The following is an 11836-nucleotide window of genomic DNA, read 5'->3' on the forward strand; positions in this document are numbered from 1 at the left end:
ATAAGTAATCTTAAGACTCAAAGGAATGTTAATTACTGATTCTGGATTATGGAATGTGATGCTTTGATCCTGTTGTAACACGATCCATAACAGGGATGACTCTAGGGTGTGTACGACAGACGTTGGGTATCACAGGAAGTAATTGCAGGGTAGTTAACATAGATTGAGCATTTGTCACTCTTGATAAATGGGAGATACGTCCAAGGATCGCTTGTGGAAGACTTGACTCTAAATCCTTGCAAGGTGATAACTTAAGACTTGAAATGCAGATTTCACTTAACCTATCTAATTGGAGTTAACTCGGCCTGTACAAGTAAAACGAACGTCTCGCTATATGTGACTTGACATTATCCATAGTCATAAGATTCTGTTCAAGGATGTAGTTGATGAAGGATCGAATTATACTGTAACTAATACGGAAAGGTCAATGACGGAATCAACTTGTCTTCTTATAGCTCTGGGGGAATGTTTCGGATCTGCCAATCACAGTTCGCATACTCATTCTGTTATACAAAGATTGAATGTAATTTTGAGAAATTAATTTAATAGTTGTATACGGCTAGAAACAATAAAGACCTAATGGGTCACATATAAGACTTGGAACCCAAAAGAGAAACAGATGTTAATTAATTGACGGAAGCCCAACTGAGTCCACTAAGGCCCAGTAACAAAGGGGGGGCGATTTTATGTGTTGTGACACATAAAGGAATTAATTTAATTTTAAACAATTATAATTAGATTATGATTATGGATTAAATTAATTATATGATAAATAAGTTAGGAGGTTTATTGAGATTAAATTGCTTCTAATTATTATCATATTAATAAGTTATTATTATCTTTATATTTAGATATAATTATAGATAATAACAATAAGAGTATTATTCCGAATTAAACTCTTATTCAGTAACCTAATTCTATCTGACTAGGGTTTAGATGGAAGTGTTGGTCCCTTATAACGAGACAAGTTAGTTCCAAGGGGGGGGGGGGGATAGGAACTATTTAAAATTTTGTCCGTTGAGGCTGACTTCTTTTCCTATGAAAAGGATTACACAGCGTCACTAAGTAGATTCAAGACACAAGCTTAGTCAACTTGTGACTAAGTCTGCTACTTTACTTGAGTCAAGAAATAGCACTTAGAGTCTATTCCTGAACTCAGCTTCTTAGTAAACTTAACTCAGCGTGAGCTCTTTACTTAGTCAGTTTTCACAGCAAGCAATATATATTAAAGGAGTTTAAGGGTTGGAAAGATATTACTCAGCAGACTTATCCTGGTTCGGCCTCTTCGCCTACGTCTAGTCCCCGGAACTCGTTCCGAGCTTTTTGAATTCTCTACTGAGCTCTTTAAAGGTAGAGTACGAAACCTTTTACAAATAGAAGCTGAGTATAACAAGAGTACCTTCCTCTATACCTCTACTCACTCCTATATCTACGCTGAGTACTATAACCGAGTACTCAGCCTCTCCTTTCTATTCTTCTAGAAATGATAAAGTGTTTGTCCTAAACAACGATTGCTAAGACACTTTAGATGATTGGAAATCACTCTAGACTTTTACACAAAAATATGGAAATTGGTGTAAGGTATTTGCTTTGCTTTTCTCACAGAATCTTCAAGTATGAATTTGGTCAGCGTTTCGACTACTTGAAGTTCTGCATCGATTGAAGCAAATGGATGGCCTTTATATAGTGACACTTGAGGCACCTGGTCATTTCGAATTTCGAAATAACCGTTGGAGGGAAACGGCTTCCTGTCGTTGTCACTCTGGGCGTGCTTAGCGTCGTTGGCCAATAGGATTCACGCATCTTCTATCTTCGTCAGTCTTTGGCAGAATGTTTCGATATTTAAGGAAAAGTCCACGAGATAGCTTTCTGCGCCTTCTGAACTTTTCTCAAAGTAGAAATACTTTGTCTAGAAGTTGAACATTGTCTGTCGCTGTCCAGACTGCTTTGTCGTCTAACTCAGCAGCTTCTTCTTCAAGCTATTTTCTCGAAGGCTTCTGGATCCTTCTCTTGCTGAGTCGTCGTTTTAGTTGATACGGCTTCGTTTTGAACTTTTGGGCCGAATGGTATTGATGTGTTGACTTGGGCTTGACTTCTACTTTATGGGCCTTTGGGCTTTTTAATCTCAATGTCTTATACACAATTAAAATCAACATTGAACAAACACATTAGTGTAATAAATCAAAGCATTTTAAATTTAATGTGTTAGAATATTTTTTATCATTACTTAAATAATTTTGTCAAATCAAAATCATGTGGAAAGGTGTTTCAACAGGAAGAGGCTATATTAACCCCCCTTAGTGGTAAATTTCGGCCACCCCTGCTTATCCCGAAGAGAGAGAATTTCGACCCCTACTGTAGTGGATCGTCTTTCACCGCTTGCTTCTGAATCAATTGATTTCATCTCTTTCCTTTTACTCCTTGATCTTGTGTTGATTAATTAGAGGCAATCTATCTTGATTGCTATTATATGGTTAAGTTCTAACTTCATTTGATTTGTGTTTTGTTTTGTGCTCGTGAACTCGGATTAAGAGTTGAGGGCACTTCGCTTGTAATAGTAGATAGTTCATCAAAAGGTATTTCCTTCTATCCCTCTTTATATGAAATAACGATTAACGTATCTTGGTTAAAGGAAATAGGTTAAAAAATTTATATTTCCGCTGCCAAATGTTTGCCTATTTTCCTTCAGTTAGATCCTAAACCTCAATATCCAACTTATCCATCCTCTAAATATAACAATAAGGCTCTCTTATATCCAATGACTAAGGGACTGAGAATAACTCAACCGGCCACACCCAGGCGGTTGGAGGACCGAGAATAACTCAATTGATTCCATACCCAACCTCACTTAATTCCAATATAACATATAGCCCGAGAATAACTCAATCGAGCTAATTTCATAAATCATAATATCAGAATCATAGTATCATCAATATCCAATAACCTGAAAGTACTCGTGTGCACAAGGTCCTGATGCCGCTCATCAGGAAGCATGTACATACACATATTTAGATTACGTATAAATTATTATGAATAATAACACACTTTTATAAGTTAAAATAATATTTAACTTGAAAGTCCTTTGCTTATATGCTAAGCATAGAGTTAGACATTCTAAACAGTAAAATAATAACAAAATATCAGAAACAGTCCTTAAACTATCTTAACTATCCCTAATCACTAATTTTAACCTCTAATTCATACAATTAAGAAGTTATTCTAACACCTCCCTCAAGTTAGGGTGTATGGAGTATACAAACTCAGCTTGTGTACTAAACCTTCAAAAAATAGGCTTTGCTAATGGCTTTGTGAGTATGTCTGCAAGTTGTTGATATGTAAAACCGAAAGTAAATGAACAATCCAAACTTTATCTTCTCTGGAATGAAATGATATTCAAGCTTAATGTGATGTGTTCTTTCATGGAAAGCTGGATTATTAGCCATGTATATGGAAGATTAGTTGTCATAATAAAGTGACACATGTTGTGATTAATGGTAATGAAATCTAACATGTACAAAAACCATTAGATTTCATAGGTAGTAAAAGCTAAAGCTCTATAGTCTGCTTCACTGTAACTTTTGGTCATTGCTGGCTGCTTCTTGCTCTTTCATGAAATCAGCCTGGAATGTTGTAATTGATCTATTGTGTAAACATAATTATGCCAATCTAAAACACTAAAGGCTCTAAGATGGAGATTAAGGAACTAAAAGACATTTGTTGCAATGCTTGTATTAAAATTGTGTGCAAACACTTCAACCCTGAGTGAAAAAGATAAAGGCTATGCAAAACCAGAAAATCCAAAGCCTTGAGAGATCACCTTGTGAGGTTCTGCAATGGTTCACACTTTCAATATTAGGATTTATTGTATAATGTAATACTTTTTGAGAAAATCAAAGCCTAAAGGATCAAGTTCAACCATGTCTTAAGTCTTCTATCATTTTTTGCTTTGCACGAATAAGGATGGTAGAATTTCAAGTGAAACCAGTCATGTTATCTAATTACAGTAGCTTAAATGTCTGAGATTTGATTTTGTCATGATCCGAAAACTTGCTTGAGGACAAGCAAGGGGATTCTTATTTTGGTCAGACCTTTGATCCATATTCCCACTCCGACTCCTTTTGAGGAGGATGCTTCATCTACATACATCTCATGTCCCTTAGTTGTTAGAGGTTGTTAAGGAGGCAATTTCGCTTCAGGGGTTGCTGAAAGATTTGGGAGTTGGTTAGAAGCATGTCAAAGTGCATTGTGACACTCAAGATGATATTTATTTAGCAAAGAACCAAGTCTGTCATTCAATGATGAAGCATATCGACGTTCGTTATCATTTCGTAGACCGCTGACAATCCCGCGTATATGGCAACGAAGCTGATAACATCAATCAAGTTTCAACATTGTTTGGACTTGATTAATGTCATCTCTACTTGAAGTTGCATTTTAGAGACACTATTGAGTATGGAAAATGATAGAGAGATAGTATTGGTTGGGGTTTTTTGGAAGATTGTCAAGGTGGAGATTGTAGAAAATTGGCTCTCTTTTAGGAATCTCACATTGTTAGTCTAAAAGGAAGAAAATGAAAAAAATATGTAGATTTTGATTATTATTCCACATTAAAAAAACTCAGCTTAGTAAAGTTTTTCTAATGATATGTATTGGGCTTTTGGGTTAGGCTCAAATCATCTCACAACTTGTCTCCTTTAGTTGTTTTTTTTTTCTCTATTGTAATATTTTTATCATTTGAAATACTATTTGGTAGGGTCTGAAAACGTAGACAATATTAATTGAACGTTGTTAAATTATGGTGTTCTCTCTATTTATTTTGTGCTTTAACTTTCAATTTGCTAGTTCTTTCCGTAACATATTTTATATTAACTTATACAACTATTTATATAAGAAAAGTAGTAGCTACAAAATAATGAAGTAAAGACACCATTTGACATTAATTTTGGATCTCCTTATCCGAAATTGGAATAAAAATAGCATAAAGGTCCCATCAACCGGAAACAGAAATGGGAATGAATCAACAAAATGCAAACATAAATATGGGGATAGCATGAAACATGATGAGATCCCACTTCATTATTCAATTTTAAAAAGGCAAAAAGCATCCTGAGGCCCCTGATCTTTCATTGTTTGGTGCATTAAGCCCTCGATCTTTTATTTAGACACATTAAGCCCCTGATCTTTCATCATTTGGTGCATTAAGCCATCGATCTTTCATTTAGACATTTTGAGCCCTTGATCTTTCATATATGGGTGTATTAGGCCCTTCCGTAAATCAATTAATATATAGGTTTATTAAGGGCATGTTTGGTTAGGTTTATATAACTGCAGCGTGTCGCATTTTCTCTGGACACTGCAACATTTTGGAGCTTTTCACGAAAAGCTCTTTTCATGAACAGTTGTTTGTAGTTACTTGTTATTGATAAAATTACCTTCTTATTTCCACAAAATGTGCTTCAATTTTAACATTATTTTTATTTTTAGAACATAATTATCGAAAAACAAGGTTTTATTGTGTTCAATAAATTTTTTATTTTTTATTTAAATTATTTTTATTAATTTGCATAATATATTTTTTATTTTAGAATTTTTTATTTTTAGAACATCATTTGTTGTCACACCAAACATGCCCTTAATAAACCTATATATTAATTGATTTACGGAAGGACCTAATACACCCATATATGAAAGATCAAGGGCTCAATGTGTCTAAATGAAAGATCGAGGGCTTAATGCACCAAATGATGAAAGATCAGGGGCTCAATGTGTCTAAATAAAAGATCGAGGGCTTAATGCACCAAACAATGAAAGATCAAGGGCCTCAGGATGCTTTTTGCCTTTTAAAAATTCTCTAAAATTGGAGATGAGCTAATTTAAAGTTGGTTTTTTTTTTTTTTTTTTTTTGAGAAATTTAAAGTTGGTATTTATTTCATTAAAATCATGCCTGAATTAAGGAACCAATCACATAAATTAATTTTGAAATAGTAAGAAATTAGCATGCGCGTTTTTGGTCAAACAAAATCCAAATTGGATAATAATAATATCTTTATGTAGAAGAAAATGACTCAACTTGATGGGATGGATTGTTGTGGTTGTGGGTCCTTTTCCTTTCATCCTTTTACGAAGGGAAACCAAACTTATATTATATGATAGGTAGCTTGTATTATCATACAAACTATTTGCTTATGTGGTAAATGTGACTTCATTAATCATGTTTATCATGCCTATTTAAGTTTCTAACCATTTTGTTTTGTATAATCCAAAATTATAGAAAATTGAAGATATTATACATTCAACCCATGTTGATTGGTATGGTGAAAAATATTAAGATGGTTAAATTAAGATTGAGTATACGACTAAATCTGTTATCTTTGGTTCTGAATAGTCTTCTAAAATCCTTCTTCTGTTACATTTAAGATAAGAGCAGCAAACGGTCAGAGAGGGGTCGGCGTTCGGCGAACCCGCTTCGATACCTAAGTTAGCAGAGATTGAAGATGTTCAGAGTATTGATACTAGTTGTGTAATTCACGTACTTTGTATAGGTCATATATCTTATCTATTTATAGTGGTTGCCAACGGTATTCCTTGTCATTCTGAGAATGTATCTTGTTGAGTCACATGACATGTGTCAGTCTTCAGTTAGTTCTTCCATGATTGATTTGTGACGTTGTCAAGTAGTGCACCCTGTCATGTTGCACATGCTCTTCCAGGTGGCGGAGTCTTATTGGGCATGCAGCCTTTGGACATCTGGTGTGTCAGACGGTGTGCGCTACTCCTTGTCCCATGTCCTTTGTATAAAAGTCTTCTTTGATCCAACATTTGCTCTTCCAAGATCGTACAACTGCATGGATGGATGGTAGGGATCTCCCTATGTGGTCGAACAGTTCCATTCGCATCATAGAGGAATATTCTCTTATTGGATCAAACGGTTGTTGTGCGCCCTTCGGATCGAGGGGTGACAATGAACCACGTGCCTAAGGTGTCTTCATGAATATTCCTTAGGCTATTATATATCCCCTCCTTCACTCCTCATCTAAGCTCTTTAGGGTTTAGAAGTCTGAAGGGAAATTCCCTTTAACTTTTGTGCCTTCAAAAGAGGCAAATATTGATTATCCTCGTGATGCTTTAATGGGGCACATGCTGCGAGGGTGGGGTTTCTGGCTTGGAAACTTGTACCATTACGTTATCACATTTGCGCTCGTCATTCCAACTGTTGATCATCCCCCCCCCCCCCCCATCTCTCTTCTCGTCATTGTTTGGGACTTTTGAATATTCGTTCCTAATTGTTGCTTGCATTAAATGTGAGTAGCTCAATCATTTCTGTGGTTTCTAAACCTTAGGGCTGCCTATAAATACATTTGTCTTAGATCTGTTCTTTTCCTTACGCTCACATTTCCTCTCAGATATTTGCTGGTATTTTCTTGCTGCTTCCTTCCTCTACTCCGACCACCTAGCTTTTCCTACTGAGTAAGTGTCTTTATCATTTTCTTCTCTTATTAATTTCCCTTATTATGGCTCCTAAAAAGAAATCTCCTTTCACTTCTCCTTCCATTGATGAGCCCAAGGAGACACCTATTCCAAAACCTAAGAACTTTGAGCAGGTTTCCCTTATGGACGAGTTGTCGCTTCCCTAAGTGATTGCCCAATATTTTGAATTTGGCCGAATTGAAGCGGTGTTACTCGACCGTGACAAGATGATTACCCAAGCTCCTAAAGGCCATGTCGACCTTTACAGAATCTTCTTCGAATAAAGGCTCAGTCTGCCCTTCTCTGATGGTGTATTGAATGTTCTTAATGAGTTCAACCTTTGTGTGATGCAAATATCTTCCAATGGCTGGCTGGATTTGCTGTCATTGGTTAAACTTTGCAAGGATTTAGATGTGGTTGTAACTGGAGATCTATTTCACCATTTATGGACCCCGTCCATGCGGGTTCAGGACGAGACCGTTTACTTTAGTAAATCCTTATTTAATAGGAAGCCTTTTATTTCCAACAAAAGCTCGAGCGTGAAAGATTTCAATTAATCTATAACTCGACTATCGTATAAGTAGTTAAAGATAATTGTTTATGTTTCTTTTATTTATCTCTTAGTATTACATGATCTATAACTCTTATATACTACTTTAATACAAACCTTAATCAAAGGAATACCAATTATATTTCAATCTCTTCAATATTAACTGTTGGGTTTGGCCACCAGGTCCAATTAGAATTTATGGAAAAAAAGCCTCAAATGTTTTAGAAGTGTTAAAGGCATTTTATATTGTTTAGAAATCACTTTATAGTGATATTCATAAAGAGGGTCCTTACACACTTGGGTGTTCCAAGAGATACTTCACTTTTGTGAAAGGGTGAAAACTCAGCTGATGCTTGACCACCACACGCGCCACCGTCGCTGTCCGTTCGATCCGAGCCAGGCCGGACCCATTTCCTTGATTTATTCTTCTCCACTAAATTAGAGTACAACAGCTCCATTTCTCCTGTATAAATACTTGTTGTGATGTTCATTTCAAATATACTGAATCTAAATAATTAAGAGTGTAAAGAGAAACGAGTTTACGAACACGTATTACGAGAGGACTGTTTTATCTTGGAGGCGATCGGAATATTATCTACTTGCACTTTATGGTAGTTCCACAAACGTCTTAAAAACAACGACTTAGTCCGTGACTCTATCTATTAATGTGCTCGGTGAATTTCTGTGTTTTCCAATTTCTATTCCATCATTAACACAATATACCTGGAAATAATATTTATCGCATCTTTAATTACAAGTAGTTAATACTTCGATGACACATCCTCATGTATAAAACTTTTTTTCCGTAATTATTGGGAAATTGTTTGAAAGTTGGTGTTCATGTCATGTGTTGGAAAAGTTGTTACCAAAAAAAATGATGATATTAAAAAGTTTCAACCCTCATTCACCAACCTACCTTCATCTACAATGTTTGATCGTGATCACTTAACAACTTGGATTCTCTTGTTCAAACATCTCAATATATTTATTTAATTACAAAATATATTGCTTTTAATACAAAATATAAATAAAAGTCTAAGGTTTTTTTTTTCTTTTTATAGGTGATAACCCCGCAATTATACATGTCAACCACATCTAAAATTATATATACATATAAAAGTGATGGGTAGGGAACAGTAGAATTAGAAAAATTTTGCCAATTTTTTCCAATGTTACTCTTACATTCTGAGTTGACCGTATTACCCCTATCATTCACAGAAAATTTTCAGCAACCTGGCAGCAAAACGATGTCGTATTACTTACCTTTCCTATCTAGGAATTTGTGCCTTCTCTCTTCTTCCCTTCTCTGTCTACCCAAGGAGCAGAATGAATCCCAATTGAAAGTCCAAAACACATAGCACAAACAAGAAAAAAGAGAGAAGATATGCAAGAAAACAACAGCAACGACAAAAAAACACTTTTCTTCTCATCTTCTCAAAACCAAGCTCATTCTCTTCTAACAAGGTAAAGCTCTATTCTCTTCTTCTCTTTATTTTTCCAATTTCAATTTTTATTATTCCGTTTTTTTTTCATTTGAATTTATTCATCAATTTGGGAGCTGTTCTTAGTTTTGGTTCTGTGTTCGCCAAGAGAGATGTTCACAGTAATTTCTTTTCCAGTGCTTATGCCAGATCTTATAAGGTACATGTGTTTCCAATCTCTTCATCATTTGTTGAATTTCTAACAGTGCCCTTAAACTAATTTAAACAGTCAGATGAACATTAGATCTAAAATTTGAGGCTTGAAATATTATCTGGACTATCCAACCTGCAAACCACGAACCTTTTTTCATTCCTGCAACAAAATTCTATCAGTTTTTAGATATTTAATCACATTCATTCTCTTAAGGTTTCTGAAGTTCTGTAGCTATTCAGTTTGTTTTTCCTCTACTGATTTGTGGAATTTTAAAGAGGTAAATTTCTCTAGGTTTGGAATTCTACATTTTATGCTTTCCTAATTTTACATTTTTTTAATTATTTTCTATGCCGGTTTGTTTTCCATATATTAATATTTAAAATATTGACAACTATATAACAATATGATTATGCAGTATAACATTTTCATCTGTTGTTTTTCATGCCTTTTTTAATAAGAAATCCAAATAATATGCATACTTATAATTTTAATGGCATAATATTTGTCTTTGTCTACTCTATTTAGCTGACCAAAAAGGAAATTAAATTCCAAGTTATTTCAACTTTAACTCTTGAGGAATGAAAGAGTCCATTTATGGTAAATGAGCTAAATGGAAGCAGTAGAGAAAATTGAGTGAATAAGAACAAAGAAAAATACAAGAGATAAATTGATATGACAATTTATCACATGGTTTTCTATTTTTTTTTTACTTTCTCAATACTTTGCCTTTTTTTCTATTATTTACTTTTGAATAATTTGTATGGCATGCTAATTTTTTTTTTGTTAATACAGTTTATGATTGTGTTTTTTTGCTAAATTTTACTTACTTGCATGTTTAGTTATATGGATATTGTAGTTTAAATTTTTCTTTTTCTCAACTTTGATTGAAGGTTGAAAATGTGAATTCTCTGCTCGAGGTTGAGGTAAACTGTCACTATTTTTAGCAATCACTCTTTGTTTAATTGTCAAGAAAGTTGAGTAAAAGAAAATATTTTCTTTTATGAAAAAATAAATATTTTCTTCATAATATTTTTTTTTTTTGTGTGTTTCAACAATGCAAGTGCCACTGGAGTTGGATAAATTGTCAATTACATGGTTGTTGATGCACATCAGCATCTCTGCCATGCTGCTACAGCTACACGCTATATAGCTGATGCCATTGCAAGTTGGTGGTGCTTCGGTGCTTCTGTATAATTACCTTAGGGTCTCAGACATTGCAACCTTAATTGGAATTAATCATGTCATGATCTTTGTTGTATTTGGCATAAGAAGGAATAACAGGTTTCAATTCAATAATCGGCCTTTGTTCCTGACCAAGTTTCAATTCACCACTCCCCTTGAAATTTAAGCCAAATGTGCAAATAGTTCACCACTCTTTTGTTTTTAAAATTTTGTTTTGTTTGTGAGGTTACCCCTATCACTTTTATCAAAAAAAATTATTTTGTTTTGTTTGTATTTGTTTTGTTTCAAATTCTTGGGATTGGAAAATTGGTATTGATATTTGTTATAATTTCATTTCAAGGTTTTGCTGGTGAGTTAAAGAATGCAAGGAGGATTAGATCGTTCAAGCAGTTCATAGTGGGAAGAAGTAATGAAGTCACATTTGCAGATGCCTTTGAAAATATGGAAATGTTAATTAGAAACATAAGTGAATTTGCTTACATGGGAGATGTTAGTTTGGCCATTTTCAGCTTCCTTTTGTTTTAGCTATATCAAGTAAAGTTAACAGTTATTATAGGAACTAATAATTTTTTGTACACAAATAATATTATTGTACAATGAAGCAACCAAAAAGAGTAATATGGATTCAAGATGTTACTAATGGACTAAACTAAGATCTCTCTTGATTTATAGAACAGTTACAAGTGGGCGAAGCATATTATAAAATGCACTAAGAGACATGCTTTTTTATTCCTTTAGTTACATTTTAGAGTGATTACTCAGTTGATCATCACAATTAGTTCTCTGTATTTTCAGTTTCTACAGTTCCCTTTGTTCCCTTTTTACATTTATGTTAAGGATCTGTTAATTTGCTTATTATATTGTTCTGTTTGTTACTTTGTTCCCTTTTTACAAGTTAAGGATTTGTTAATTTGCTTATTCTATTGTTCTGTTTCTTGATGTTTGAACGAGATCAGTGTTTGGTTTTTGTTGGAATAATTTGATTCTTATGGTGAAATTAAT

At 34.2% G+C, this 11836-nt stretch overlaps 1 long non-coding RNA gene across 1 annotated transcript; it reads left to right on the forward strand.

The window, feature by feature from the left end:
• Positions 1-9100: 9100 nt before the first annotated feature.
• Positions 9101-11493, forward strand: LOC136200906 (uncharacterized). Its single transcript, XR_010673601.1, has 4 exons — positions 9101-9481; positions 9586-9658; positions 10543-10575; positions 11175-11493. It is a non-coding gene; the product is annotated as an uncharacterized lncRNA (long non-coding RNA).
• Positions 11494-11836: the final 343 nt, after the last annotated feature.

The sequence above is a fragment of the Euphorbia lathyris genome, chromosome 7, assembly GCF_963576675.1.
Source record: "Euphorbia lathyris chromosome 7, ddEupLath1.1, whole genome shotgun sequence".
In the NCBI taxonomy this organism is placed as follows: domain Eukaryota; kingdom Viridiplantae; phylum Streptophyta; class Magnoliopsida; order Malpighiales; family Euphorbiaceae; genus Euphorbia; species Euphorbia lathyris.